Source organism: Lonchura striata, chromosome 16 (assembly GCF_046129695.1).
Source record: "Lonchura striata isolate bLonStr1 chromosome 16, bLonStr1.mat, whole genome shotgun sequence".
NCBI classification, from domain to species: Eukaryota; Metazoa; Chordata; class Aves; order Passeriformes; family Estrildidae; genus Lonchura; species Lonchura striata.
The window spans coordinates 12,524,662-12,552,379 of NC_134618.1; the positions used below are offsets into that span (position 1 = coordinate 12,524,662).

At 38.9% G+C, this 27,718-nt stretch overlaps 2 protein-coding genes across 6 annotated transcripts in view; one reads left to right on the top strand and one right to left on the bottom strand.

Moving 5' to 3' along the window:
- CHLSN (cholesin) overlaps window positions 1-27,718 on the bottom strand; it is a 123,605-nt gene that overhangs the window by 34,542 nt on the left and 61,345 nt on the right. The window contains exon 1 of one of the 5 annotated variants that reach the window (XM_031506164.2): window positions 1,223-1,434. The exons of the other annotated variants lie outside the window; for them this stretch is intronic. The gene's annotated coding sequence lies outside the window, so the exon portion shown is untranslated. Of the gene's footprint in view, window positions 1-1,222; window positions 1,435-27,718 lie in introns of those variants that run through there. 5 annotated transcript variants of the gene reach the window in all.
- The window catches only part of GPR146 (G protein-coupled receptor 146), a 50,362-nt gene that overhangs the window by 3,949 nt on the left and 18,695 nt on the right, over window positions 1-27,718 (top strand). The window contains exon 2 of the mRNA XM_021539707.3: window positions 18,475-18,516. The gene's annotated coding sequence lies outside the window, so the exon portion shown is untranslated. The remainder of the gene's footprint in view (window positions 1-18,474; window positions 18,517-27,718) is intronic.

A 27,718-nucleotide genomic window follows, 5' to 3' on the forward strand; every position in this document is an offset into this window, starting at 1 on the left:
CCTCAGTTTGGCTGTGAAAAAAGAGGCACCTTTAAACAAAAAAAGGAAGAAATGTGATGGGCATTGCTGCTTTTTGCATTTGACTTCCTGCCTGGTGATAACCAGAGGCGGGTGATTGAGATTGTGGCAATTAATTTATGTTAAATTATCCTTTTTCTAAATATATATCATTTCCACTAAGAGACCTCTGAACACCTGTATGCAGAATTTGAAAATGTTTAAAGAAACAAGTACTGTAAAGCTGTACTATAAAACTGTATTTCAGGTACAGTTCAGTTGCCACGGAACATTCTGTTTTAAGAAGTTCTTCCTCAAGGAGAATGGTAAAGGAGGAATGTTTTTAAGAGCTGGCATGGATTACACAATCTAATATTCCTTCAGGTTTGCGTGCTGCTCTTCAAATCCCCATGAGCAAATGCAAGTGGTACTTAACATGACTGGTAGGGAGAAAGAATTTGAATTTGTTTGTAAGTTTAAAATGGTCTCCTGAAAGTTCCTTAAGAAAATTCCATCCATAATTTTCAAAGTCTTTGAAAATAAAGTGCAGCCCATTCCAAAATCCTATTTATTTAGCAATGCTTTATGTGCTTTCTGTTCTTGTGAGCTCTCTGGTAACTATACATCTATGATAACAACTTCTAAGCTGTCCAAATTTATCACACAGCTGAAAATACTGAAATGACATCTGGTTTTTATAGCATCAGGTGTGCCTTCATTATGCGTTTGTGAAGCAGGGCAGAAAATTGAAAAACAATTATGATTTAAGAAGCTAAATTAAAACCTGTTGACTGTTTAGTAAAAATGCTCCATAAAACCTGTTTGTATTCCAGCAGACCACACTGAAAAGTATCATTGTAAAAGCAGCACAAAACAAGGTGTTGGTAGTCTTTGCTTATTTTGGAATTAAGGCATCTAGAAAATTATCCTAGAATAAAATTATATTAATTTGCATTTCAACAATAAGTAGCTCAAGCATATTTATAAAATAAATACTAGAATTTACATGGACAGAATTTACAGCTCATGATAGTTTTAAAGCCAGGCTTTACCTGCTGAACTTAGTTTTTAAATCTTTGATAAACCAAGTATAAATACAACAGGAAACAACAGCTGCCCACGTAATTTTAAAGTATAAAACAGAGTGGAAAACTACAGATGGAACAATATGTGAAATACAAGAAAGCCTGGACTCAGCAACGGGAGGATTAAGTTTATCACATACCTGTTCTGTTATCACGTAATTCTGCAGGGATCAAAAGAAAGTTTTAAGATAGGAACAACAAGGAACTTCTTCATGGCACACATGGCAGCACAGGACTGGAGATGGACATTAGAGAGCACAGATGGTCAAAGGTAAATGTTTGAGTTGTTACTGAACCAAGAGTCAACATTTCCACAGTGCATAGGGATAATGGCTACAGTGGGATTAGACTGCAGAGCTTTGAAAGTGAAGTAGTTAATGCCTGGCAGAAAAAAAGGAGAGCAAAGGAAGAGAGAGAGTAACAGCAAATGGAAGGTCCATCTCAAGGGAAATCCTGATCTTCAAAACAAAATTAAAAAAAAAATAAATAGTCTGGAAAAAAGCCAAGATGTCAGAATTCATTGTTGAAAGGCAAGAGAAAAGCTTTGTATTTCTTTTTGTAATTGCAAACAATAAAATATACTTTGAAGCAGAAAAATTGAACTACAATCAAAATGATTCTCTTAATGAGAAACATTCCATTATGGTGAATGTGAAATGAGCAAGCAGATATGATACTTTTCTGTTGTAGACTGAAGTAAAAGTCAATATGTTTCCTAAAACATGTTAAGTAAAATTGCAGTCTCTTTGTGAACAAGTTTCACAACGAAATTTCCTCATATTTTCTTTTCTTTTAAAAAATCTTCTTTAAAAAATAATACTTTCCCTTGCAATACTGAGAGCTAAAATTGTACTGGAAGGTCATAAGGTGGAAAATGGAGATAAGATCTCCTGCCAGGGATGCAGGAAGCATGGTTACTGAAATGTGAAGTCAAGGACAACAGGGAACTCTGGAAAAGTTAGGGAAGCCAGGAAAATCAGAACCTGTTTTTCTATTAAGATAGCAAAGACAAAACATTGTACTTCCTGCACAGATTCTTCCAGATTCACTGAGTGAACTCGTCAGTTATTTAAGGCTTTCCTAAAATCTGTCATTGAATTAAAAACTTTTGACTCCAAAAGTTCCAAAGCAGGTTTGAAGTACTGGCTTATCTCCCTCTGTACCTGACCAACCAAGCATCCAGGAACAATCAGTTGGTGCAAATTCATGTCAGATTCCAACTTTCAAGTTACAGAAAGTTGTCACAGCCACCTTTATATAATTTCAGTACTTGATGACTTAAGTCTGCAGTACCTTATGAACAATAGGAATAGAAAATCTGAAATAAATACATGAAATGCATGAAACAGAGCCAGCAGCAAGGCCAGGAGAGATTGAGGTTGTGCAGAATGATCACAGACCTGGGCCCCACAGCTTCCATACAATGTAAAGCTGAGCTTAGCCACCAAAGGAATTCTGCAGGAGACAAACAGTAAGCAAAGCTCTGAGTAGTAGGCAATAAAAGTTTGCATAACACTTTTTGGCATCTGAGAGTTTAGAAAGCTACCATCCTATGCAATTAACATAATTAACAGATCTGGTTTATGCTTTCTAATGTTTAGGTGCATGATTCAATTCTAGTTGCAGTCAGGGTTTCTAAATTTCAAGTGTTCTAAGCATCAGCAGAACATTCTATTACTGCATTGCTGGGCTAGGTTTGGCCAAGGGTGAGATGTTGTGGTTAGCAATATCTGATGACTGATCTGAGATGCAATTTCATAATTACTTCAAGGATTTCTGCTGCTCATAAAAGGCAGTGGGAATTATTCGAACAACCAAAAAAAGAACAACAGTGATACATACTGAGAATTCAAACAGCACACAAAATGGAGAGAAATGCATAAACTCTGCATACAGGAGGCCCTCACTGGCAAAATATATAGAATGTTCTTAAGTTGACAGTTTTATAACTCTAAATGGTTTCGCAAATGAAATCCAAACAAAAGAGCAGAGATGTACTCTAAATCACTCAGCAATTGCTAGTTAGAAAAACCAGCAACCACTAACTCCTGCAAACAAAAACAGTTGCCTTAGGAAAGCTTAATGAATGGGGAAGATGTCAGAGTTTTTGTTGTTCTTCTTTCAGCTTTATTTTTTATATTCCTGAATCTGTACACATAATGATTCAGTTCACCCTGACAAATACTGTATAACCAACTATCAATCACAGCAACTTTTTATATGTTGAGAGCAGTCAGATACCAAGTGATAAAGCGAGTTCAGGCAGAGGGCATATGTTAAGCAGCTGTGAGTCCTTTACTCTGTCTGTAACCTAAAAGCTTAATGTCATTACACAGAGCTCTGATTTCTTCCTTGCCTGCCTTACACTAGAATACTCACATTATATGGAATAGAGATTATTAACTTAATGGAAGAAATGCAGCCACATAGTACTGCAGTGGAACAAACAATGTGCTTCTAAATTAGATGGAGCATATTCTGCTTACAGTGAAAGATTACACAACCAAATGCTGCTCTTTAGGCTCTAAAGAAAGCTTTACACTTATGAATAAAAATCTCAGGTAATAGTTTTAGCACCAATTTAAACCTACATAAGTCAGTACTGCTGCCAAAAGATACACTCTCCATCTTCCACCTCTTCCTTGGCACAAGTGTTTGCACAGTTCTGTACACCCAGTTGGGTGAAAATTACCTCTCTGTCCCCTCACAAAGGCTACTTTAATACCAAATCACTTTGTTAATTTGATTCACTGCGAACATTTCTGCCAGCAAAAGGGGGAGGTGATAGAAAGGTGGAAGCAAGTGGAGGTGCAAGTTGTGGGATCCCATTTTTTGCACCTTCTGGCTGAAGGCACCATTCCTTAAAATAAACATAAAAGTGTAAAATACGTAATGTTGCTATGTGTATCCTACCTTTTACATACTGGGGTGATGAACTGCAGCTTGTCAACTCTCAAATTACCACAGATCATTTGGTATTTGTTGCTCTTCAGTAGCATCATGCCTTGCTGTTTTGGACTTTCAATTACTTCCTTCTAATTTCAAAATGACAGTAGAGGTCTAGTAAAGACAGAAGGAGTAATTTTTGCTTCCAATGGCCTGAAATCCAGTGTTTCATATTATTAAAAAAAATATAGTTTTGATTTATTGAGATGCAAGTAAATTTTTAAAATGGCAACAGACAACCAGTATAGCAATTAATAAAGGTCTTACAGTGTACAGGACTCACATTTCCACAATGCTGAGAGTATTTGTATAAAAGGGAAGTTCCCCTATGTTCTCCATCCTCTCAGGGGAGCTGCTGGTTCACTTGGTTTCTCCTCTGGCTGCTGGAGCTGTGCCTCCCTGCCCTGCAGTGTTTCAGTGTCCAGCACAGATGCTGCTTACCTGCCCATCAGAAACTCTGAGGCACAGCCAGGGAACAAGCAGGCAGCTCCCACTGGAGCTGTCAAGGTTCTGCAGCCATTTCAAGGTACAGCTCCAGTGAGAGGATGCTGGTTTGCTTCCTGCAGTGGTCAAATGAGCAGGAAAATCCCCTTCACTCACTGCCCACACACCAGTGCTCAGTAAACATATCAGAAACAAGTCTTACGTGGCAAAAATCCATGGATTTCCTTGCTCATTTTGGAGTGGGTAATGGTAGCAGTCAATTATTGAACTGCTCCAGCAGTTTAACAAATGATGACTGAGTTCAAAATGAAATTTCACTTGTATTATTTAGCTAATTAAACAAATAAATGCTGCCATCGAATAATAACTCATACCCAGAACTTCATTAAGATACCTAATGTAATAAAGAAAACAGGTTATCTTCATATACTGTACCAATAAAAACATATTGCAAGATGTGGTCAAGGCAGTTCAAGAACAGCAAGTGTTGTCATCCTCTGTCCTTCCCTTTGCTTTTCCTTTTGGACAAGCATCACAACATTCAGTTCAGCAATGGCTCAAAGCAAGTGGCTGTTAGGAATTAAGCTCTAGCAACCTTTAAAAAAGCCTCACAATTCTGTATGCAGAACATCCAATAATCACCCAAGTCTGTAAGCTCACACCAGGCACACTCTGTGATAGGAGACACTACCAGCAGAACAGAGCAGAGCAGTTGTAAGAATCAACAGAGATTTTAAAATCGTACTGCCAAAACTGTAATTTGGTCTATTTAAAACTCTTCATCATAGGCAGCATATAAAAATGTATTTGACATGCCTATGTGTCTCTGACTCCACTCCTGTTATTAGCTAATTGGTAGAAAATCTTACCCTAACAATGTGAAAAAGGAGTTCACAGCTTCTACTTGCAGAGCAGAAAGAAGAATGGTATCTAATAGTGATTCAAACATTGCTTAAAGCAGCATCTTAAAGCACAGCCATTGAGTTAGAAGTTAATCAGACATCTTAATAATTGAGAATTTCCACCTGGGAACTGTGTTTATTTAGTGTCAGGACAGACTGTTCTGATTTCTGAACCCACACACATAGAAATGTGTTTATCTCAAATTCAAACTAATGTTTATCCCAAATTCAAACTAATTCAAACTAATGTTCAACTATCAAGTTATGTTTCTGCCAAATATATGTGTACATACATACATATATATATATGTGTGTATATATATATATATGTATGTATGTACCTCAGCCAATCAGTGTATCCACAGAAGAAGTAAGGACTTAAATTTGACACACTGGTATGACTTTCTTTCAATTAAAAGGATAAAATGAAAAGAGTCTGAACTTCCACAGTTTAGCTGTTTCATGAAGAACTAAAAGAAAAAAAAAATTCAACATTTGTCTGACTTATTTTCATTGAAAAGGTCTTTTATTTTGACCACAGTACTTGGGGTCATTTGTGCAGAAGTAATGACACAGAGAATTGTTCAGGTACAAAATGTCTAATTCTTCAAACATTTGGTTAATTTGTTTTCTAAATCTAAAGCAATATTTGATCAGTTGAACAAATACTTGAAATGCATTTGGCTAGTTATCTATTTAGAAAGAGAACAAATTTATTTAAAAGGGTTTCTTTTACCCTTTGGTCACCATAGGACAAAGGCTAGATTGAACTCACAGGATTTTAGGATTTTTATTTTTTTTTAAATCTGGTCTCAGATTAGACCTCCTGAGAGATTACTGCTGTCAGGACACCAGAGATAATGGGAAATGTTTTAGGAATAGGAGTGCTTTAACAGGAAAAGACATACATGCAGTAAGAACTGATATGGCAAAACACTCTTCCTTTACCACTTAAGTAAGCAGAGCTGGTTTAGGATGTCTGTGTCATTTAGGTAAAGGAGCACACATTTGACAGTAGGAGCACACTTATGAAAATCTATGCAATAGTTCTGACTGACTACAAAAGACTGAAGAAGTGAAAGACTAAAAAGACTACAAAAGTCTAAAGAAGTGAAAAGTGTAGTCATATCAAGGTTTGTTTTCAGTTTAGAACTGGCACATGATCAAAAGACTTGAGACGCAGTTGTTGCTTGAAAATGGGTAATTAGCCTGAAACACCTCCTCAGCTGTTCAGTCAATAAATTTACTAGAAATAAAAGGAGAAAAGTCTCTAATACAGCTCCTCTTACAAGCAACTGTCAAGAGGTTTTTAGGCAATTTTATCTATTCAAAGAGTAGATCTACTGCCAAACTGCCTGTATATCTTTCCTTTTTAAATAATAAACTACTTTAGATCCACATTGGGAGGTGTCAGAAACATAACCCATATAACAGAGCACACAGACCTCCAAAGGCTTCTGAAATTCTTCATCCCTGGGAAAAGCCTTGGTATCTTTCATTAGTTTCCTTTTAGCTTCTTAGATTAAGGTTTGTATTTGGATTTCAGTCAAATTAGGATTAATGTTCCTGGTAGTGTCACAATTTCAAGTATTTATAATTTTCCAAATTGTGTCCTAAAACTTTTAGAATGTCTGTCTTCATTGCAAAGTTACATGGTTGCAGCAGGACACCAACTGCAGGTTCTCTGAAATTCTTCTGAAGTTACACTGAAGGAGATGCCATTTGTGAATTCTGCTTCAGCATGTGTTCAGTATATAAACTTATTTAAGTGCTGTACAATAAATAACAAAGCAACACAAGCTTTCAACACATTTTGAAGAAAAGTCATAAAAACAGTCTTGTTTTGGCCAAAGTGCAAAAATTTATTCACAACAAATGTTGCAAATAGGAAGCCACAAAATCCACTACAAAGACAGACAATTCCATAGCATTTTTGTGGCTCTTTCTCCAGAGTGATAATCAGAATTTTAAAAACTAGGCCATAAAATACCTGGCCTGCTGGGTTATCTGTGTCTTTTGCAGCCGTGTCCCCATGGCACGTGCTCAGCTGTAGATGACAACCAGCAGCACGAGGGATAAGCCACAGCAGCACTTCTGGGCCTTCTTTAACACCAAACCCAGGGTACAAAGGGCTCCACAGCAAGTGGAGAGGAAAATGGATTTATGGTATCAGTACAGGCAATACATTTTAAAGAGCTGGAGTGACTCCACAGTAATTAAGAACTTCTTGGGCTAATAGTTCACAGAGTATCTGGCTTGTGCTGACTCCCAGGCAGGGATCTTGCAGAAGTGAATAATTAGAACCTATTACAATGAGATGAAGATGTCTTTGCCTGAACAAGCATTGGATATAGCATCATCCTTCAGGAAGAATGATGGGTGAAGGTGTTAGCTGCACTCCCACCAGTCCTTCTGGAAACTCTTAGGTGGAGACATGTCTGACAAAGCTGCAGAATTCTTTCAGTGCTCGTGGGGACACTCTGGCTACGTGTGGCCAATTGCTTCTGCAGTTGGTTGGTTATTTAAGGACCACATTGAGCAGGGCAGGTACCACTTTGGGTGGGAAGATCTCCAGGATTAGGGACAGAAACACTGCTCCTGGCACATGATGGAGCACTTTGTTGCCCGTGTCTGTCACTACAAGCAGGACTGGTTGGTTCTGGAGCACTGGGTGTCACCAGCTTTTGATGCCAGAATTTTGTATGATGCCTGGATCATTTGAGGAGCTTCTAGTGTAAGATGCCAGCTGGGTCACAGGCTTAAGCTCTGCATTTTGGCCATACTGAAGAAAGTGACCTTCAGTCACATTCCCTTCTCCTCAGCTTTTGAGTGAGGTGAATTGAGGAGGGGGAAGAACTGAAAATACATGGAAAGCTTGTAATGCTAATTGTTTTGAATGCTCATACAGCTCACATGGCTGATACGAAATCCCTCACAATTGTGAATACTGTAGAAGAACTGTAACTCAAGAAATAAAAAGTGTTTGTAGGCAAAACCACAACTGAATCCTCCCTTGCAGCCAAACTGTCTGATAAACTCTGGACTTCCATATTTTCTCATGTTATTTTCTGAAGGCATGTCAGTTCAAGTGGTTTCCTGATCAAAGATAACATGGTACCAGAAAGAAATTAGTCTCTCCAGAGCTGCCAACTCACTGCCCCTTCAGCACTGAATCACAACAGAACCTTTAAACTGGAATGTTTCTGAAATGCCAAGTCTAATGCAGATACCAGCACTAAACTTACTGTGTTGTGCCCAAAACCTGCAAGAAATCAAACAAAAGAATTCATAAGCTCTACAAAGATCTGTGAAGGGTACTTTACCCTGGGAACAGTATTACCAAATTCGGTTCCAGACAGGAAGTTCAGAAAAGAAAGGAAGCATTAGCATTTTTCTACTTTAAGAAACAAGGGGAAACAAAAATCTTTTAATACAACTCTCTAAGCATCAGATTCATTATACCAAGTCATCACAAACCCATATATTTCTGGTTACTGAAAGACTTGTGGGCTAGTACAGGGGGGAACAAAATCATTAAAGAAGTCAGACTTCATCCATACTGTTCTTACAATGTGGACGGCACAATGTAATAATTCTAATTTCTTCATTTGGAATGGTATCTCTCATATAGTTTGTTCTTTCTGCTCTGATTTACCCCATATAAAAATCCCCAAATTATAAAAATACATTAATATTTTAGCCTTTTTGGATTTGCTGTATTTTTTGTTACTTTATCAGGCCTTAAATCCTAGGAATGCCTTTCTCTGACTGAAAGAAGAAAATACCCTCTTAGGTACCCATGCAAAAAAGAATATTTAGTATTCAATCCTTTTAGCTGCAAAAGCAAATGCCCCCAATGGAAAACAAAAAGGAATCAACATCAGACATACATTTCAAACACATTATACAAGTGATTAAAGAAAAAAGGGAAGAAATCTAAAATAAACCTACTTGCATAACAGCCTGTGCACAACCCCTTGAGGTTTTAGAGTGGGATAAATACGTTTCAGACTGTTCCACTAATGTGATGTTTTAATGGTGTGAGAACGATAAACAATACTTCTTAGAGATAGATAATAAATGATAAAAGTCTGCTATACAATTTAAAGGCCCAAATAAACAAATATGCATTGATCTTTTTCTGCCAAGAGTGGACATCTTACCAAACCTGGTGATGGATGCAAGAGAGTCAAAAATGTTGTCACTTGTTCTGGACAATGAAGCAAAACCACAGAAACCAGCAGGAGAAGCAGCCAAGTTCAGCCACCACATTTGGCTACATATATTTATATCCTATAAATACACAGGCAGCATCTAAACAAGGATACAAATGTTATTCTTTTTTAAGAGAATAATTAATTGTACTAGCTAATAACATGCTCTGAAGTAGTGAGGAATCAGAATCGATTTTCATGAAGTAATACCAGAATGTGATTCCACACTTCAGTAATAATATTTTCTGCTGTAAATGTGCAGCAAAAATGTGTGCAGCCAAGGGATAGTAAATACAGATCCAGAGAATTATGCAGCATCTGGTCCAAGCCAGTGAGGGCAGGGGAGGAGGACACAGGAGGTTCTGAGCTACGATGGCTTACACTGATAAGGGAACTGGCTGGAAGTACTCCTTGGATGAGCTCATTTCATACTGTGAGCATGATGCTATCACAGAAGTGCTTAAAATGAAAGCCAACACAGAGATTCCCGTTATTTTGCTTGATTCAGAAAAAAAAATATATTTACACTGAAAGCTTTGTCTTCATTCTTATCACAAAGTGTGAGTTACACAATATGTCATCACAGGAATTGCATGTGCCAAGAAAAAAATCTTGATTTAATTTGATTTAAAACGAGACAGAACTGGGTCAATTTGATATACCATCATGACTACTTTGTTTATCAAAAAAGACCATGTACTACTGCCCATAACTCAGTTTTAAGAGTACATTATCTAGCAATTTTATAATCAAGATTGTTTTTACTACTGGAAATTATATAAGCTTGGACAAGGATAACATTCAACATTATCAACTGGAAGGCACCAGAGTTATGATTTCTAGGCACAAGTTGTAATTGGATTGGAAGGCAAAGTTCAAGAAAATAGTAATACTCTTGTGTATTAACAGAAGGCCTGTTCTGCTCTGTAGTGCACTACCCAAGGCCATTTCCTTCCTTAATATTAAAATTCTAATCAGCCTTCATTTCATCTGCAAAAATTTATGACCTAGTCCATGTTCTGTGTATAGATTTAGAAACAAACAGACCTGGAATATGAGACCCAGCATGTTATAAATTCTCAATTCAACTATAAAAATCTGTACAAGCACAGGGGGAGAATGTTTAAAACACACTGAGTTCCCCACTGTGCCACACAGTGAAATATTGCTGTGAACCCTGCAAATGTCTTAGTCTCTAAATACAGCTGTATTAATTCCAGATTTGATATTAAGATCTTAGATATCAAACCTGAGGAAACTGGACCCACTGTAGCACTATATACTACAACCACAAGAATAAATTCTTCACAAATTTGCCTTCAGCAGTGCTTTCCAAACTAAGGGGCACTCGCTGCAAGCAATGTGCCTGTTTATTCTAAGTGGCTTGTAAGAGCTGCCAGAAAACCTGAGCATGTTCTTCTAAGCACTGCTGCTGTTCAGGTCAGTGCCTTTGGCAGGATGTGTTTGAGGACTTCCAGAATACTGGAAAGTAAGCTGCTGCTTCTAAACAGAGAAAATAGTTAGCTCGTTCAAACCCTTAGCTATTGGGGTTTTTTCTGCTCCCAAGGAGACACCTCTGACTTGAGTATCATATCTCAAAATTAAGCCAACAGCAAAGACAAGGAAAAGGAAGTCTGGGAAACAGAACAAAAGAATGTTTACTCTGCAAGGTAAATCAGGGAAATGGCTAGAAGGGCAGAATTACAAATCTACATGCTTGAGTCTCCAAACAAAACATTAAAACATCAATCTCACTCTTCAAAGAGCAGCAACAAACCCTGAAGATCACAAGTGTGAGGGTACAGGTTGTCTTCATGCCTCAACATAGCTCCAGAGTAGGTATTTATGTCAAAACAAATGGGTGGGCCACTGAGAACTGTGATGTGGCAAATCAACCACACCACTTCCTCCCTGTTGCAAAATACCATTCTTCTTTTCTGTCTCAACAACACGTTCAGCCCACCTCCAGCTTCTCCCAGCTCGAGCACTACACCACTCACCATCCTCTCCTCAAACTCCCTTTTGCAATCGTTCCCCTCTGGGAAGGTGCACACCTTCAAATAAGCAACCTCTGTTACTGGTAACAGACTGGAAGGGAGGATGTCACTAAAGGACACGTGGAGGCACGACATGAGCTGCTGCTATTGCAAAGGTGAAAAAGAGGAAGTTTATTTTCTGACTCCAGTATTTATACTTTTCCAAAGGTGACGGTGGATTGGAGGGTGAAGGCACCACCTCTCCAATGACATTGGACAAACTACTAGTACACCAAGTTTCTCCACCTCTATGAAGGAATGCAAAACAATAGGTTGTTTACAGAAAGCTGTGTGAGAAAGTTCTCTAACAGCATGCAAACTCAGAAGGCTTCAGAAAATCTTAATCAGGGTGACAGAAGGCAGCTGTGAGTCCCAGCAGCAGGCTAGCTGTGATAAGCAGGTGCCATCAGGCAGGTTCCAGCACTAGAGGCAGTGCAGGCATCCCAGTGTCTGGAGGTGGTCACGTCCACACGGCTGCAGGAAAGTGCCCACGCTCAACTCGCCCAGCGAGCCAGGGGCAAACACATCCCCTCCTGTGTGGCTACACAGGACATCCAGCTGCCAGCAGCTTACAGAAAGTGCTCTTCAGCCATCAGCTCTGCAGCTCTGACAAGAGATACGTGTGAAGTGTCAGCTCTGTGTGTGTGTGAATATAAATAAAGTCAGGTCAGCCTGTGAGGCTGTGACATTGCATAGTCTATGGAATGGGTTAAGTCTTAGGGTGCATAAATAATTTTCAATGACCATGTCAAAAAAAAGAAAGGATGGTGACGTGCAAGAAACTGCTCCGGCTGGTCATGGAACTGCTGCTAAGGAATTCAGCCAAGTGCCCAGATCACAGCACTGCCTCCAGACACCAACACCAGCTTTTCAGAATGGCTCCACTGCCTTACACAAAACTCAGAAACAGTTCGTTGCAATACTCTGGGAGGGAGAGGAAATAGGCAGAGAAAAAGAAACCTCACTCAGTCCACGCAGGTTGGCAGGAAGTAGAATTGCCCAAAACCCATCAAGTAAAATTGCATGTTAATTGTAAGGTAATTTTCAGTATTTGAATACAATTTCCTCTGCGCTTTTCCGCTCCACAAGACACACCTGACAATTAGAAGCAACTCTGTGGGTGCCCTCACACAGATCCACCTGCACGTTACCAACACACAAGTGTTGATTTGCCAAACTTAACATCCTGCAGATGCTGTTCCAGCAGGTGCTCTGGGCTACTTCTATTTCAGACTGCAGAAGCAGTTCACTGAGTGGCCAACAGCTCTAAACTACATTTGGGAAAGCATCTCAGCTCTCAAACTTGGTTTAGTCTCTCTGAGCATCTATGAATAATTAAATAAGATATTTTACAAAATACCACTACACAACAAGCAGTTGTAGAAAGTACAAGTTAAGAATGTAATTAGATTATGACATTTATAAACTTAATAATAAAAAAAATCTACTAATTAGAGACTGTAAATGAATTTATCTAAGAAGCAGTAAGAAAATTCTCATAGGACATATAAGCAATTGAGACTGACCTTTAGTAACTGGGTGCACAAGCAAATTCTCTTGGGTGATTTTTCATTTTTGCTGTGTCTCAGGCTCTTAAATAAAAAGGTGGGTTTGCAAATGCTGGGGAATATTTGGGTTTTTTTTCTATTTAACAGACTATAGCCATGATAAAGACTGTTTCCCTTTTTTTTTTTAAATTTTACACATCTAAAGCACACAATCAAGTATCTTTAGAAAGGACATGGCAGTGCTTTTATTCTGCCTGCTTACTCCAGATGAGTTGTTCTTAAAAAAATAATTTAAAAAACAACAAAAAACTGGTAAGGACATAAATTTCAACAGAAGACAAAATGCCAAAAATAACAAGGAGTTACAGGGAGCTGACACACACTGTATGTGTGAACCTAGAACTGAAAAGTTTAGTCTTATATTAAAATGGACTAAATTAAGATTTCTCTAATGCAACAAGTTACAAAGAAAGACATTAAACTCTGACATGAATATTTGCTATTATGGAGAGCAGACATACGGTAGTGAAGGCAGCATCTGCCACTTGGAAACCAGCTGAGTGACTTCAAACCTGGCACTAGTGCAAATCTGTGTGTACTATAATCTAACATAAAAATATTAATTGAGAAGCATATAGAGTTGGGCTTGTCAGCCTTAATATTTTCTGGTGATTTGAATGGGGCCAGAGAATAAGATAAGTATCTTTACAAATCCAGTTGGCTTTACTTCAAATGCAAAAGTTTCTAAGCTGCACAAGAATAGGAGCTCTGTAAAATCAAATTTTGGGTGCAAAGCCAACCCAGTTCTGCTCATCATCTTGTACTCTGAATCCTGTCTGCAGCAACAGCTTTTGGCGACCTCACTGTACTTCCCTGAAATACTGTACAAGATACAATTATTTCTGTAAGAATTTGGGTTTTTTTTTTTGCATCAGAGCTACATTCATCTCAGGGACAATCTCTAATTATTGTATTTAAAACAAGTTTTGATTTTTTTAAGTTTACACTAACTAATTATTTTCATTAACACTGATAAGTTAAAGACTACTGGGGCTTTCTTTACAGCTTTTAGGGAATTTTTAAATCAAGTTGATCAGTATTCCCCATTTACCAGTGCAGATCAGCTTAATTCGTTTAGCAGCTAAAACTTGGAGTGAACAACAGTATTTTCAAAACAAATACATCAAGTTAAATTAAGCAAGGGCTGTTGTGGTTCATCTGAATCATATGGCTCCAGATTTCAAATCCAAGCTAAGGAAATAGAGGTTATGACATCCTGCAGCTGCGACAAGTCATGTTCATAAAGCAACATTAAATCAAGACCACTTGGCCAGTTCAGGCAGTTGCTTGTGTGGAAGTGAAAGATCCCATGAGAGCATTAAAAAAAAGAAAAAGAAAGGTTCTGGTGTCCCAGCCAAACCCCCCTTCCTTCACTCAATGCTACCAGGGACCAAGTTGCTTCAGAGCAAATGACCATGGAAGGTTGTTGCCAAGTAATTGCTACTGATTTATTTACATCCAATAACAGGGAACAGGAATCAAACACTTGGCAAAACACACGAGCAAGTAAATTACAAATGGTCCTCCTGTGCTACACAAATGCCAAGTGCCTGAGGCTGCCCCTGGCTACTCTGGTTTTTAGAAAGATCCTTTGGGTGATTTGATTCTCCATAAAGCCACAGAAATGCCCAAATCAGCACAGGGACACATCAGTGGCAGGGAGAAGCAGCTGGAGCTTCATCCAGGCAGTGGTTTGGGTGCTGCAACTTAGGGGCACAGCACTACAAGATAATCAAGTTTTTATTCAGCAGGCAGTCTCAGGAAGGAAGAAAGAATTGGGTCTGGAAATTTCACTTCCCAGTTTCCCATTTTGTAGCATTCATCCCTGGAAGTAAGGCCAGGTGTGATGGAGCTCTGAGCAACCTCTTCTGGTGTGACCACGGCAGTGGGGCTGAAGTAAATGATCTTTAAGGTCTCTTAAAACCCAGGCAGTTCTGGGATTCTATGATTTTTAATATCTATTTATCGATACATTAAGTACTGATAAAATACATGAGAGTTGGCATTTTCAGTTAGGTCTGTTATTAAAAAAGTATTTTCCAAAATTTTGTGAGAGAGTACTGGTAGTGGGAAACATTCACTGCTCCCCTGAGTACCAGGGAAAAAAGTGTCTGTACTTTTCCCTTTTTTCTTCCTTTTTTTTTTTTTCTTAAAGCAGGGAGGAAGCACGAAACAGTAGTACTGATTGACACTATCTGGATGCCAGTGTCATGCTGTGTAAACATGTGGATCCATTAGACAATTGTTGGAAGCACTGAATTCCAAATTTGATCTAGTGATAGGACTCCTGCTGTTTGGAAAAAAAAAAATGGGGTTGCAAAACCGCACAAGGAAAACGCTTCAGACTTCTTAAAAAAAAAAAAAAAAAACAAAAAGCAAAGCACAGCACAAATAAGGATGTCCTGGATGGCCTGCAGATCCCAGCCTCTGGAGAGTCCTGACAAACAGAAAAAAACACCTGAGCTCTTGGCTTTATAACTTTGTAAAACTTAATTCAACCTGAAAGGATAAAAACATTTGCATAGAGAAAAATTCATGTCCACATGCAGAATACAAAAGATTTTCTTTACTAAACAGCAATCTGCACCAGTGATTTATATTTTCTTGCCCATTTCTTGTGTGAGCTGCTGTCAGAACTAGAGGCAGAGCTCTCTGGTACTCCCAGCGATGCTGGCTGGGGAAGGGAGTGGCACTTAACTGCCTTCCTTTGGTTTGTGCTGGCAAAGCAGCACTTCTTGCTTTGTAGTACTTAATAGCCTGAAACACACGTTGAAATTAACTCCTTCATTAGCTACATAGCTGCTACTCCTTATCACTTTCATTTTTCTTAATTACAGCACTGCAGAGTTTTATGTTGCGATTCAGAATTCTGTATGATTAATACAATACATGAATTATATTTGTTAGAATATAAAACACAGGCCTCATGAATAAAAGTATAATTACACACGACCTTTGAAATCATCCTCCATTCTTTAAGCTATCTAGAAATAACTATGCTCATTCTGCCTATGCCACAATTTCATTTCAAACTGATTAACCAGCATTTTATTCCGCTCAAGTTGACTAAATTAAAACAAAAACCAGTGAGTTCAGCTCCCAGCAAAACTGCAAACCCACTTTAAGGCTGTCCCTACAGAACTTGTTATTAATCTCCACAGACTTAGAAATGGGAAGAGCCCTGTGTATAGCTCAGTATTTCCATTATGATTCATGCTGTGATTTAATCAATCCTGAAACATTATTTACTACATAAAAGAAATTGCACTTCAACAGCAAGGATCAGAAAGCAAAAGAATCAATGCAGGAGGGCTACTGAGTAACGAGAGAGAGAAGCAGTGACTCAGTGCCAGGTTAACCTTGGAAAGCTGCAGCAGGTCAGCAGAAGCAAAGCTGCTCTTTGGAGACTGCTGGGTGACCACAGAACCTTTCTCCAGCCCAGCCTGAGGAGCTCTGTGAGCTCACAGCAGTGCTCCTTGGAATGCAGGTGCTGATTTATTTTTGTCCTTGGAATGCAGGTCTCAGCACTGCACCTTGCTATGCACATAAGGAAACTTGTGCAACTTTGCCAGCTGAATTCAGCAGCTCACGTGTCTAACCCTAGTGATACCCATAGCCACATGGACATGAGGCCACAGGACACAACTAAAGCTCCAGAGGACTGCATTACTCAGGGGGAGCCATCTCCTGCAGCCTGTCCTTACACAGCTGGAGCTCCCAGAGCTCCAGATGTGTCACAGCTGTGTCCAGGTGGGACTCCAAGCAGTGACAGGCAGCAGGAGAAGCTCTCCACAATCAGTTTCTGCTCTAAAGCACGGGGCAGATGTCCCACTACTTCCCTGAATGTGACTTAAATTTGCACAGAAGTATGAACAGAACAGCTGCTCCTTCTTTGCATGGATTTGTGGATGATTTATTTTTGTTCTTGAGAAGTGAGGCCAGCCAGAGACTGTGATGAGCCAGCCACTACTGCAGGGTTTTACAGCCACCGGAGGTGGTGTTGGGCATTTCCACCTGTGTGGCACATCACAAAGTCACGTTAGTCATGGAAATTTCTTTCTCTTAAGAGCAAGACCACATAAAAATAGTAACACTTTGTCCTTCTATTTACTATTCTCCATCAAACTACGAAACTAAAATTGCAAGCAAAACACTGGTTGCACTGTTTGTTTTTCTTGGGCCCTTAAATGCCAACCACGAGATGTCAAACAGAGGGCAGAGAGAGGCCAAGGAGAGCAGGGGAGCCCTGACTGGAAAATGTGGTAGTAACAACCATAACTGGTGCTAATAGTAGACAAAAAGTGCATCAGAATGAGATCAGATCTTTTACAGACCAGCTCTGCATCTCTCAATAAAACTTTAATACAAAAAAGAATGAACTGGCACAGGCAGCTATCTTAAAACATTTTTCCCAGATTAAGTATTCTACTTACCTCAAAATTCAGTCATAATTAAGTACCCTTGAACAAGTTAATCTTTCTTTTTAGGGGAAAACTCATCTACTCTTACTAAAGTTTGCCTTTCTCTACAAATATTACTGTTCAATCATTAATCTCAGCTCAAATCTCTTCAATTCCTTACATATGCTTGTTTATGTTTTTTCCTACTGCAATACATATGGAATAAGTGCTTTACTTATTTTTTTTTCTCCTTTAGATAAGTTGCATCATATCTAAAGATATACTGAAATAATGGTTACAAATTTTGAGTGGACAAATATATTACACTTCTTATAATGCAATAAAATATAATTCTCTATACTTTTCCCCATAATATGCAAAGGAGCAAACACATACTCAGTAAAATTAACGTGACACTGTGCGCCAAACCCACCATCTGTAACAGTAACAAACCAAAGTGACATTTATCGTGGTTTCATATTACAGAACAAATATTTCATACCAGGACTGTTACATGTCAGTTTTAATCTACCAAGCATGACATTTTTAATGAGGAGAAAAAAGTTATGGTTCTATTTTTAGACCAATCTACAGCTTTTATGAAAGATCTTCAATTCACCTCACAAGAGTAAATAAAACCATCAGCCCCACTGTGAGGCATTACAGCATCAAACACCATGAACAATCATGTTACAGATTTTCTAATCACTGGATGAAAACACTGGGTTATTGTAGGTTCTACACAGAGATGGTCTAGGGAGATGCAAGACAAAAAACTGAAAGTTATCTATACTTACCAGATTTGATTAAATTTTGTTTTTATTTCTTTCAATCACCTAGAAGTAACTGTTTCACCTTTTCTTTTTCCTTTTCTCTTCCCAGTGGCTCCATCTCAGACTAACATTCTCCTGGACTGCACTTCATGTAAGTAAAGCTGTAGCAATACAGTGTGTTTATTATTATGCATGCTTATTTCATCAATATAAAACTGTGAAAATATTTACCAAAACTGGGACTTCTAGACCTGATATTTACTTCTGTAAAAAGGTACTGGATTACCAAGTCCTGACTGAAGATGTAGCTAAGATAAATGATATTAACTCTCAGATTGTCCTTCTCAAAGATCACAAAGCTGCCACCTTAAACAGTCTCATAAAGTTACATTCAATTTACTACATCTTTCTAAGTTTGTGAAATCTGGACTGTGTGGAAGTGTCCCATCATCTCTGACATATTCCAGGGCTCTTTGCATGGCAGGGAAACCTCTGGAGAAAGAGACTGGAAGCACATCAGAAGGTTTTATTGGCATTACTTCTGCAAACTGCTTCCCAAGCCATGTGAAGAAGGAATGGAGGCTGTGATGCCTTCCTGGAGAGCATCCTGACAGTTCAGCTTGCCTTGGAAGCCCATGGCCCATAGGAATGCAGTGCCAGGGTCCTCGAAAGACAGGAAAGCTGGACAGGACGTCAGACCAATATATGGTTAATCCAACGTTCTCCATTTATTAGTGAGAAGATGGCAGTTTAAATACACTTCTATATTGTTTACAGTTTACAAAGGCACTCTCATTGGCAAGTAACATTGTTTGTCTTTGTCTTAAAGTGGACTAAACCTCACACTATAAACCTGTACTACTTCACACCCGGACAGCCCAGTGCTCCCCATCACACCCTAATATCATTTCTAACTGCGCCACAAACTCTTAATTTCCAACTGTGCCACAGGCTGGAAGGCCTCACAAGGCCCAGATTTGAGGCCTAGACTGGAGAAGCTCAAAGCTCATTCCAGACATAAATCATGCCCTCTCTCTCTCAGAAATGCTGCAACAGGAATGATTGTCATCAAAGAGGGCTCAGCAGGGAGAAGGGGAAAGGCAAAGCCAAAGCCAAGCCCCTGTTGGCTCAGCAGGGAAGATGCACCTTTAGGAAAGACTTCTAATCTAAACTTAATCTGTTCAGATTTAAAGGACAGACAGAAAACTTCATCTTGTCTTCTTCAAGAGGACAGTTAATTCCATTCACGTGAGCACTGCTGGTGCAAACACCAATACTCTGGGGGGGGATTTGCACACAACAAAGGAACGTGCTTGGGTACAAGGGGTGGCACCTGCTCAGGGGGGAGAGGAACAGGGCACTTTTACAGCCCAGTCTGATGAGCAAAGGATGAGAAGCCAGGAATTATTTAATGTTAATTCCAGTTCTGCCAGTACCAGCTGCTGTTCTGTTACTCTCAGCAGGTCACCTCATATTTTCATATTCTCCTATGTACAATAAACATTTTGGTGCCCAGTGTCCAACTCCCAATTTAATGTTCTAGTTAAATGCACTGCCTCTCTTTACTTTGATAAAGTACAGTCAGCATCAATAGTAATACTTCTTAAAAATATCTTTCCAGCTATTGTGAAACAGGAGCTGACTGTTTATGGAGTACTTATTTTTTATGTCAGTTTACCATAGGGCCTCTTCAGCCACAGGCTTACAGCTGGAGGCCCCAAGGCATTTTTTGGGAGTGGAAACTTTTTGAGTTCAGCTCTTAACAAATTTCCAGCCTTCAGTATGTTTTTCATTAGTCTACATGGTGTTATAATAAATGATGCACTTCCTCTTTCATTTTATGATTTTTTTTCTTTAAACATGCAACAATTTTTCTGTGTCTGTTTTTTATTACTTTCAATATACTCAACCACACTAATCTTAGAGACTGTGTATAAAAACAGAAAGGATATATTGAATAATATCAGCTACAGCAAGACAAGCTTTTAAGTTTAAATTCTTCACTGAAGGCCAGTCATAAACCTATTACATGCATGTAGCTCCATGGGCAACTACTCTTCTAGAAGCTATTGTTAAAAAAAAAATCTGTTACCCCAAAACTTAGAGTTGGTGTAGAAACAGCTCCTCCAACATACTCACCTGCAAGATACTCAGCTACAAAAGTCTGATCCCACTGGCAATTCTCCACTCCAGGTCCCACTATGTGTTTGCTTACTTTAAATTTATGTTTTATATAGTTGATACACACACTTTTTTAAGACTTCCTTCTATATTTTTCCGTCGCTCCGTAATTTTTAATAAGAATGTATTCCCAGGGGCTGACAGCACCAGGAAATCCAGGCTGTGCCAACAAGAAGAGATTCCAGTCAAACATCATCATGCTGTGTTTCATTTACAAATCTTTGATTTCTAAAGTTCAAAGTACACATGAAACACAGATACTTTCTGCTTATGTACATAGAGATTGTTAGAGATTAAACCACTTTTAATTAAAGACTTAAGCAGGTGTCAGTTCATGGTACTCTCTGAATTTGGTTTAAGAAGATGCATGTTCCACAGTTACCCAGCAGCACATTAAATACAAGCAAAATCAAAGAGACTTTCCTAAACAAAGCCAAGAAAAGCTACTTTGTAAGGGGGTTTGAAGTTTGCTGCTACTGATCTGTCATTTATGGAACGTCACATACTTGGAAAACATTTTAGAACATTTAAAAAATAAACAAACCCCCAGCAAACAGCCCCATGAGACAAAGCCCGAGGCCACACAAGATGAATTCATTTCAGTGGGGTTTTGCTGTGCCCCTGTTTATGCATCTAACTACCCAGAGTTAATTTGCAGTATCAAGGCCTAAACCAGATAATTTAAGAGCATTCTGGACTCAAATAATAAGAGTTTAAACATGGAAATGGGACTACTTCCAAGTAATTTTTCTCTACATCATACTTCAGAGTGAGAGCAATATGAGGGGCACCCTGTTTCTCCATTACTCAAAGATTCTTAATTTCTTTTTTTAAAGGAAAACCAAAGATTAATTTAAAACCATCTGATGAAAATACCTTAATATTTACCTTCATATTTTGTTGTAATATATAGTGAATTCAAGCGATTTCAAAAGTTATCCTGGATGCTTCTCATTTCAAGATGTTAAATATTGGCTCTCAGAAATTTCCATTACACATTGTCTGACAATATTTGCTGCTCTGGAGTACATGAACTGACTTTTAATTCTTACAGAGGTAATGATAATAAAGTTTGTAGAAGTTGGGCACAGTTGACATTTTAGAATTTCGTATTTATTGCAAGTCCTTCCTTTCCAGGTCTATAAAGTAAGTGTAAAAAATGGTTAGAACTGCCAAATGTATAAATTCGCGCGATCCTTTCATCAGTTACAGCTATTCTCAGACTGGTCTCCTAATCATCCTTTAAAATAATAGGGCACCAGGGCATCTTGGCAGCAATGTTACAGCTGACACCTGAGGACAGTAACGGAGCACACCTGTAATCCTGGAATTTTATAACTAGTAAATCACAAACTGAGCTCCCAAACCCAAGAGCAGCATTACAGAGCTGTGGGAAGGAAACAGCCAGGATCCACCAGCTGACAGTCAGGGGGATGCAGGGCACAAAGACCAGCCTGACCAGCCAGGGCTCTCATTTTTAGCAGTGAAGGACCAGCCTACATCCCAAATGCTGCTTTATGGAAGACACAGCACAACTGCCAAGTTTAAAGGTGGTACAGGATGGTTAACATGAAAGCACAATTTTTAGAGCTTCAACTGATCCCGGAGGGAAGACTGAGCATTCTTGTATAAACCAGTTTTCCCTTTTGCAGTTACCTTCCCCTACTTCTTTACTTTATTACAATATTGCATACAGAGAAATCTGAAAAATAAAAAAAATGGAGGAAACCAAGATTTGTTTGACTGCTTCAGCAATAAGGTACAACTCTGGACTAACCATGAAGGCTCAAATAACAAAATATCCACCAGTGCAACCAAGAGTTACACAGGGCCCCTGAATTTTATCAAGCTGGCTGCAGACAGTGTAAGGAATCTCCCTTAGCCAGGAAGGAAAAATGCCTAAATTCAGGTGAGATTCTTTTGTGCAGCTATGTCAGGCACAGGTTACAAAGTGGGGCTTTGTATGGCTGCTCCACCTCCAGCTTTATTTGCTGGGAGCTGGTTATGTAACTAGCACAAAAGAAAATAACCATTTCAGGGTTGTTTTCCTTTGCAAGCCCTGGGCTGCCAGAAGGAACTGAGAGAATTCAAAAGCAGCTTCCCTTCTGTTGCTCTTTTGGGTGTTTCTCTTTGAAGTGGCACCCTGAGTGGCTGCTCATTCACCAGTTTTGTAGGTAGCTTTTAAAGCAACACTTTCCACCCTTCAAGCTTAAGTACAGAAACATACAATTAATTAAACCAAGTTAGTGGTGTTATTATTTCAGCCTTTTATTTCTACTTGGTGTCAGACTCTTAAGACGAAAGGACTCTTTGTAGTAGGATTTCAGACACTCTGGGGAAAATTATGAACTTTAAGACTGATCTGATCTGATCTGGTTCGTGCAACACACAAACAATCTAAGGAAACCATTTAGCTACTACTTAAAGGAAAATTCATTCTAAAATCCAGAAACAGAGTCACACTTTGCAGTGTTACTGTGCTGTGTTTAACTGATGAGTCAAGCCTTTGTTTTGACATGCTATTTTTTAATCACTTTTTTCCCATCAAAAGAAGATTCAGCCTAAAATATGGAATTTTTGCAAAGTAGATTTCCTGACTACAAAATCTTTGGTAAACAGATAAATGAACCACTAACCTGCCAGATGGCTCTAATGCAACAAAAATTGCTTCTATTGCTGCTTATAATTGTAGTGGTCAAACACCATGTTACTGGTTTCCAAATATTTTCCTGGTGTGAAATGTTTGTAAATCAATCTCTTGCACTGCTGCCAAACTCCAGGAACATTCTCCAGGATGGTTTTAGTCTTTAAATAAAAATAAATTCCCACATTTTTAAGAATTACTATGGAGAAAAGATCTCAGGGAATCTGTCTTACCATAATGGCTCACTCCCATTTCCACACACTGTGTATGTTGTTTATTTTCATTCTTTGAGCATGGGATTTTATAGCCGTAATTATCTCATTTTCTCATAGTACAAACAATCCAGTTTTCATTCATTAAGGTTAACATTTTCGTTGTATTCTTCCTCTGTTTTTTTCTTCCCTTTAAAATTTGCCATGAACAATCAATACAATAGATTTATGCTATCAAAATAACTCTTGTGGTAGAGATTTATTCATAAATTGTTTTTTTCACATGAGCATAGATCAAAAGTGGCAATAGTAAAATGAACAGCTAGAGGAAATGTTTTAACTCCTCAGTCCTCAACCACATCTTAGAAGATTTTTGTGCAACAATTTTCTCCAAAATCTGGAAGGCTTCAAGAAGTAATGAGCAGTCAAGCAGATTGTAGAAGCTGGTAGCACTTCATGGTCAGCTGACTGTGAAATCCTCCTCACTGCCACAGTCTGGAGCTTGCAAACTTGGTGCTTTAGAACTTTTTTAAAGGGCTGAAGGCTGAGGAGACTGTAGCCAAGAATTATTAAGGAAGACAGTAATAACCAGGACTTTTTCCTTTGCTTGTGCTTTCTCCTGTTTCTCCTGTGCTGCAAAGCAAGCTGTAGTGCCTTCAGCCTGTCCTGTAAGCTTCACAAAACACACCCAGAGGGTTAAAGCCCTTTCCTCCCTCCCACCTGAGGTCTGCAAAGGAAAGAGCTGCTGCAAGCCTGTAACAGGAAAAGGTCAGGAGCTGTGTATTATATCCTGTATGTTTGGATTGGCCCACAATAGCTAAATAAACTGATCTGATGTCTAATGACATTTTCAAACAGTAGCTAAAAAAATTAGCCAAAATATGCAGAGAGAAAAGATGCATAGACACACCAAAGAACATCTCTAATACATCTCCACAAGCAATGACCTAATGGAATTTCAGCAGTTTGGCCACACCAATCAGGGTCAAATATAAAGGAACTCAAAAAACTTGCTGACTAGAAAGGACAAATATTCCTGCTTTGCCCACTCCTACTGATTGGCAGCTATCAGGGTTTTTGCACAGACCCATGTTTTTGAAACAGAATCACGGTCTTTTGGAAATAAAGTAGAAGGCATGCTACTGATGTGAACCACAAGCTTGGAATACTTTGGGAGAGTTTCCCTGAATTAGCAGGGTTAGCAGGTCTGAAAGATTTTCACTAAAAATCACATGAGGATCATGGATCACATCAGCAGAGTAGGGAGCTGTGGAGGAGGAGGTTCCCACTCCTGTGATGATGGAGCTGGCACAAGGAGAGGAACTCTGAGCTGCCCCAGCTGCTCAGGGCACTGCAGTGCCCTCCCAGTGAGCTCCTCTCTTGTGCCACCTGGACACCAAGCAGCTGCCACTCGCTTTGTGGTGGCCCTCAGCAGAAAAGAGGCTGTGCCAGGGCTGTGACACATCCAGCTCCCACAGCCAGTTTCATCTGGAACAGCCCTCAGGGAGAGCTGGGTGAATTCCTCAAACCAGAGATGCTGGTTCTGAGGAATGAATGTGTGATTAATAGGGCTGCAGCACTGGTAGAGTTGTGGTCGCCTTTTTAAAGTTTTCCATCAAAGTTTATGCAACCTGAAATACTGTAGCAGATGAAAAATGAAAGGGACTCAAAGCTGTGCCCATATAAAAGGCAGTGCTAAAGCAGCTAATCTAAAATGTGCAAATATGTCTTGCTTACCTCTGCTGATTTGCACATTCACTTTCATTTTTTATGTAATTACCAAAGCATTTTCAGACTTGTTATGACCAAATATGAACTTGCTGAATATTCACACTAAGATGAAACAGAAATAAACAGTCTTGAATTAATCCCATTAATAATACAGCTTGCTTTACACTTAAAAAAGTAATACTGAAAATGAGGAGGAATGTCAGCGGGGATTGACTTTATTCTGTGCAGTGAACCAGGAGATCTTTGCCCAGCGTCTCTCTATCATGAACCACCAACTGCTTGCATTCCTTTGAAGGTACCAGCTTAAGATAAAAGTATACTGAGGAATACATGTGATAATCCTTTATAGGAATAACCACTCTTTATAGACACTCTGCAGCTGGGTATGAAGTACTGAAACACACCCACTAATTCACTAATATTCTAGTGATGCTTCAATGAAACCACTTCAGCTCATAAAAATAATATTCTGGCAACCACAGTCCTGAATAACTACTTTCACTTTAACTTTGTGATTTGTTTAATCCACCTGAATCACTGAGTGCCTAAGTTACTGCACAGAGCACTCCTGGAAGGTGAACTTCAAAATGTCATTATAATGTCAAACAAAATTGAACAGAACTTTGTTTTGGTCTTATTTAGCTTGTGTAAGTAAAAACTACTACTAGAATTGTCTATCAGTTAGATGTAGGAGCCTATTAGGGACATCAGCACCTTAAACATATAATGACTTAAACATCTGAATCACTACAGATTATTCTGTAAACAAAAACCTGCACTGTTCACATCCCATTTTCATATTAACAAAGTTGCCTGTAATTTTGAACTTCAGGGCTGTGCATTAACTTTATAGAACCATCAGCCATGAGAGACATAATTGGGGTAAGATGGACAGGGAACTGCCATATTTAATTCAGTGTATGAATCAACCCAAAAGCATTGAACAGTACACTGCATCTGAAAATAAATCTTGTGAGGAGGCCTCCAAGGTTTCTGTGATCCCTGCTGCTTAGTGGTGACAAAAAAAAAACCTGCATTATGTTCTCTCTGTGTGTTTCATGCTCACAGCAGACACCTGTCCAGCTGAACCTCTCATGTGCACAGCAGAAATATCTGGCTTGTGCTTAAAAGTGTTTTAGGTCTGATTAATTTACCTGGCATGTTACAGAAGAGGCTCAGCCTTCACTGAGGTTTGTGCTTGCTAACTTTGCAATGAGGCAGTTTAGAAATAAGTCACTAAAGTAAACCTCAACATTTCCCTCAGTCCCCTTGCAGCAGTGTGGCCAGGACCAAGTCTCAGCACAACACCCCATCCATAGATCTGCCCAAGATTCTTCATTCATTTTAGAGCTAATCTCCTTTGTAGCTGCTAAGTAGAAGCACATCTTAAACTTCACTGCTCTGGGGAGGCCAGAAAACACAATAAATATCTGGAAAAGTTCTGTAAGTATGGGTATTATTGAAATGTGCTTTATAGTCAAAGCACAACAATCCTCTGCCCCACAAGTTCCCCAAGTAACTCCAAGTGATCAGCTACCACTTGTTACTACAAGCTGTAGTTACACAGCATAATTATGTCAGGGATTATGTATCTCTACACTCAAAACAAGCCTTGCAGAAAGTCTGCTGGACAAGCCCAACCAGGACAATGGAAAAAGTGTTAGGTTGTAGGTACTGCAGCCTGAAAGAAGTGATGGACTGGCGATGCCTATGAGAGCAAGCAGTTGCCTCTGTAAAACCAGGAGAGCAGCAGACTCGAAGGAGCCACCTAATTACCTCCTGTTCTCCCAGGAGACCAAAGGAGTGCTGTTCCATCTCCCAGTCTCTGCATTTTTTTCCTGCAAAAAGCTGATACACTGAAGTTTATGAGGTCTGGATGTCAAAAGGAAAGCACACTTCCCTCCATGCCCTACTGTCACTGGTATTACAAAATCTAGATCAAAATACAGTTTGGGTTTTCTTCTCCGTGTTTCAAAATACAAACCATACATAACGGCTTAACCAAGTAAGTGATAAGTATGAAATATTACAAACCATAAAAAAAGGAAAAGTCATAATCCTGGGCTGCCTCACACTGTCTCCTCAAAGAAATATTACTTCAGAGATTAAAGAAGTGCTTGTTTATTTAACAATTTGACCAATCCCCAACAATAGAAAATCTAATGAAAAATACTTAAAAGGGACCTACAAGCAGAGCTGCTGTGTGATAGACATTGTAAATAGAGACTTGGGGGGGGTTATCAGCCAAAGGGAACAAAAAATAACTGAACTAAGCAAATGCTTGGATCATAAATACCAACACCCAAAAAATTCTCAGGTGTTAACCTTAGAGCCTATCTTAGAATCATGTTGTGAAGTTTTAGCTTCTAAGAAACTGCAAAATTAAAAATAAGCAACTAATGCTATAAAGTAACAAAACACATTTATATTACATACACCAAAGAAGATTCACATGCTAACATGAAAGACAAGTTCTTCATTCATTTTATGGGTCAACTCCTTTATGGTTGTTAAGTAAAATCACGTATTAAACTTTACTGCTTTGGGGAGGAAGGAAAACACATAAATTACTTCTTCATCACAGT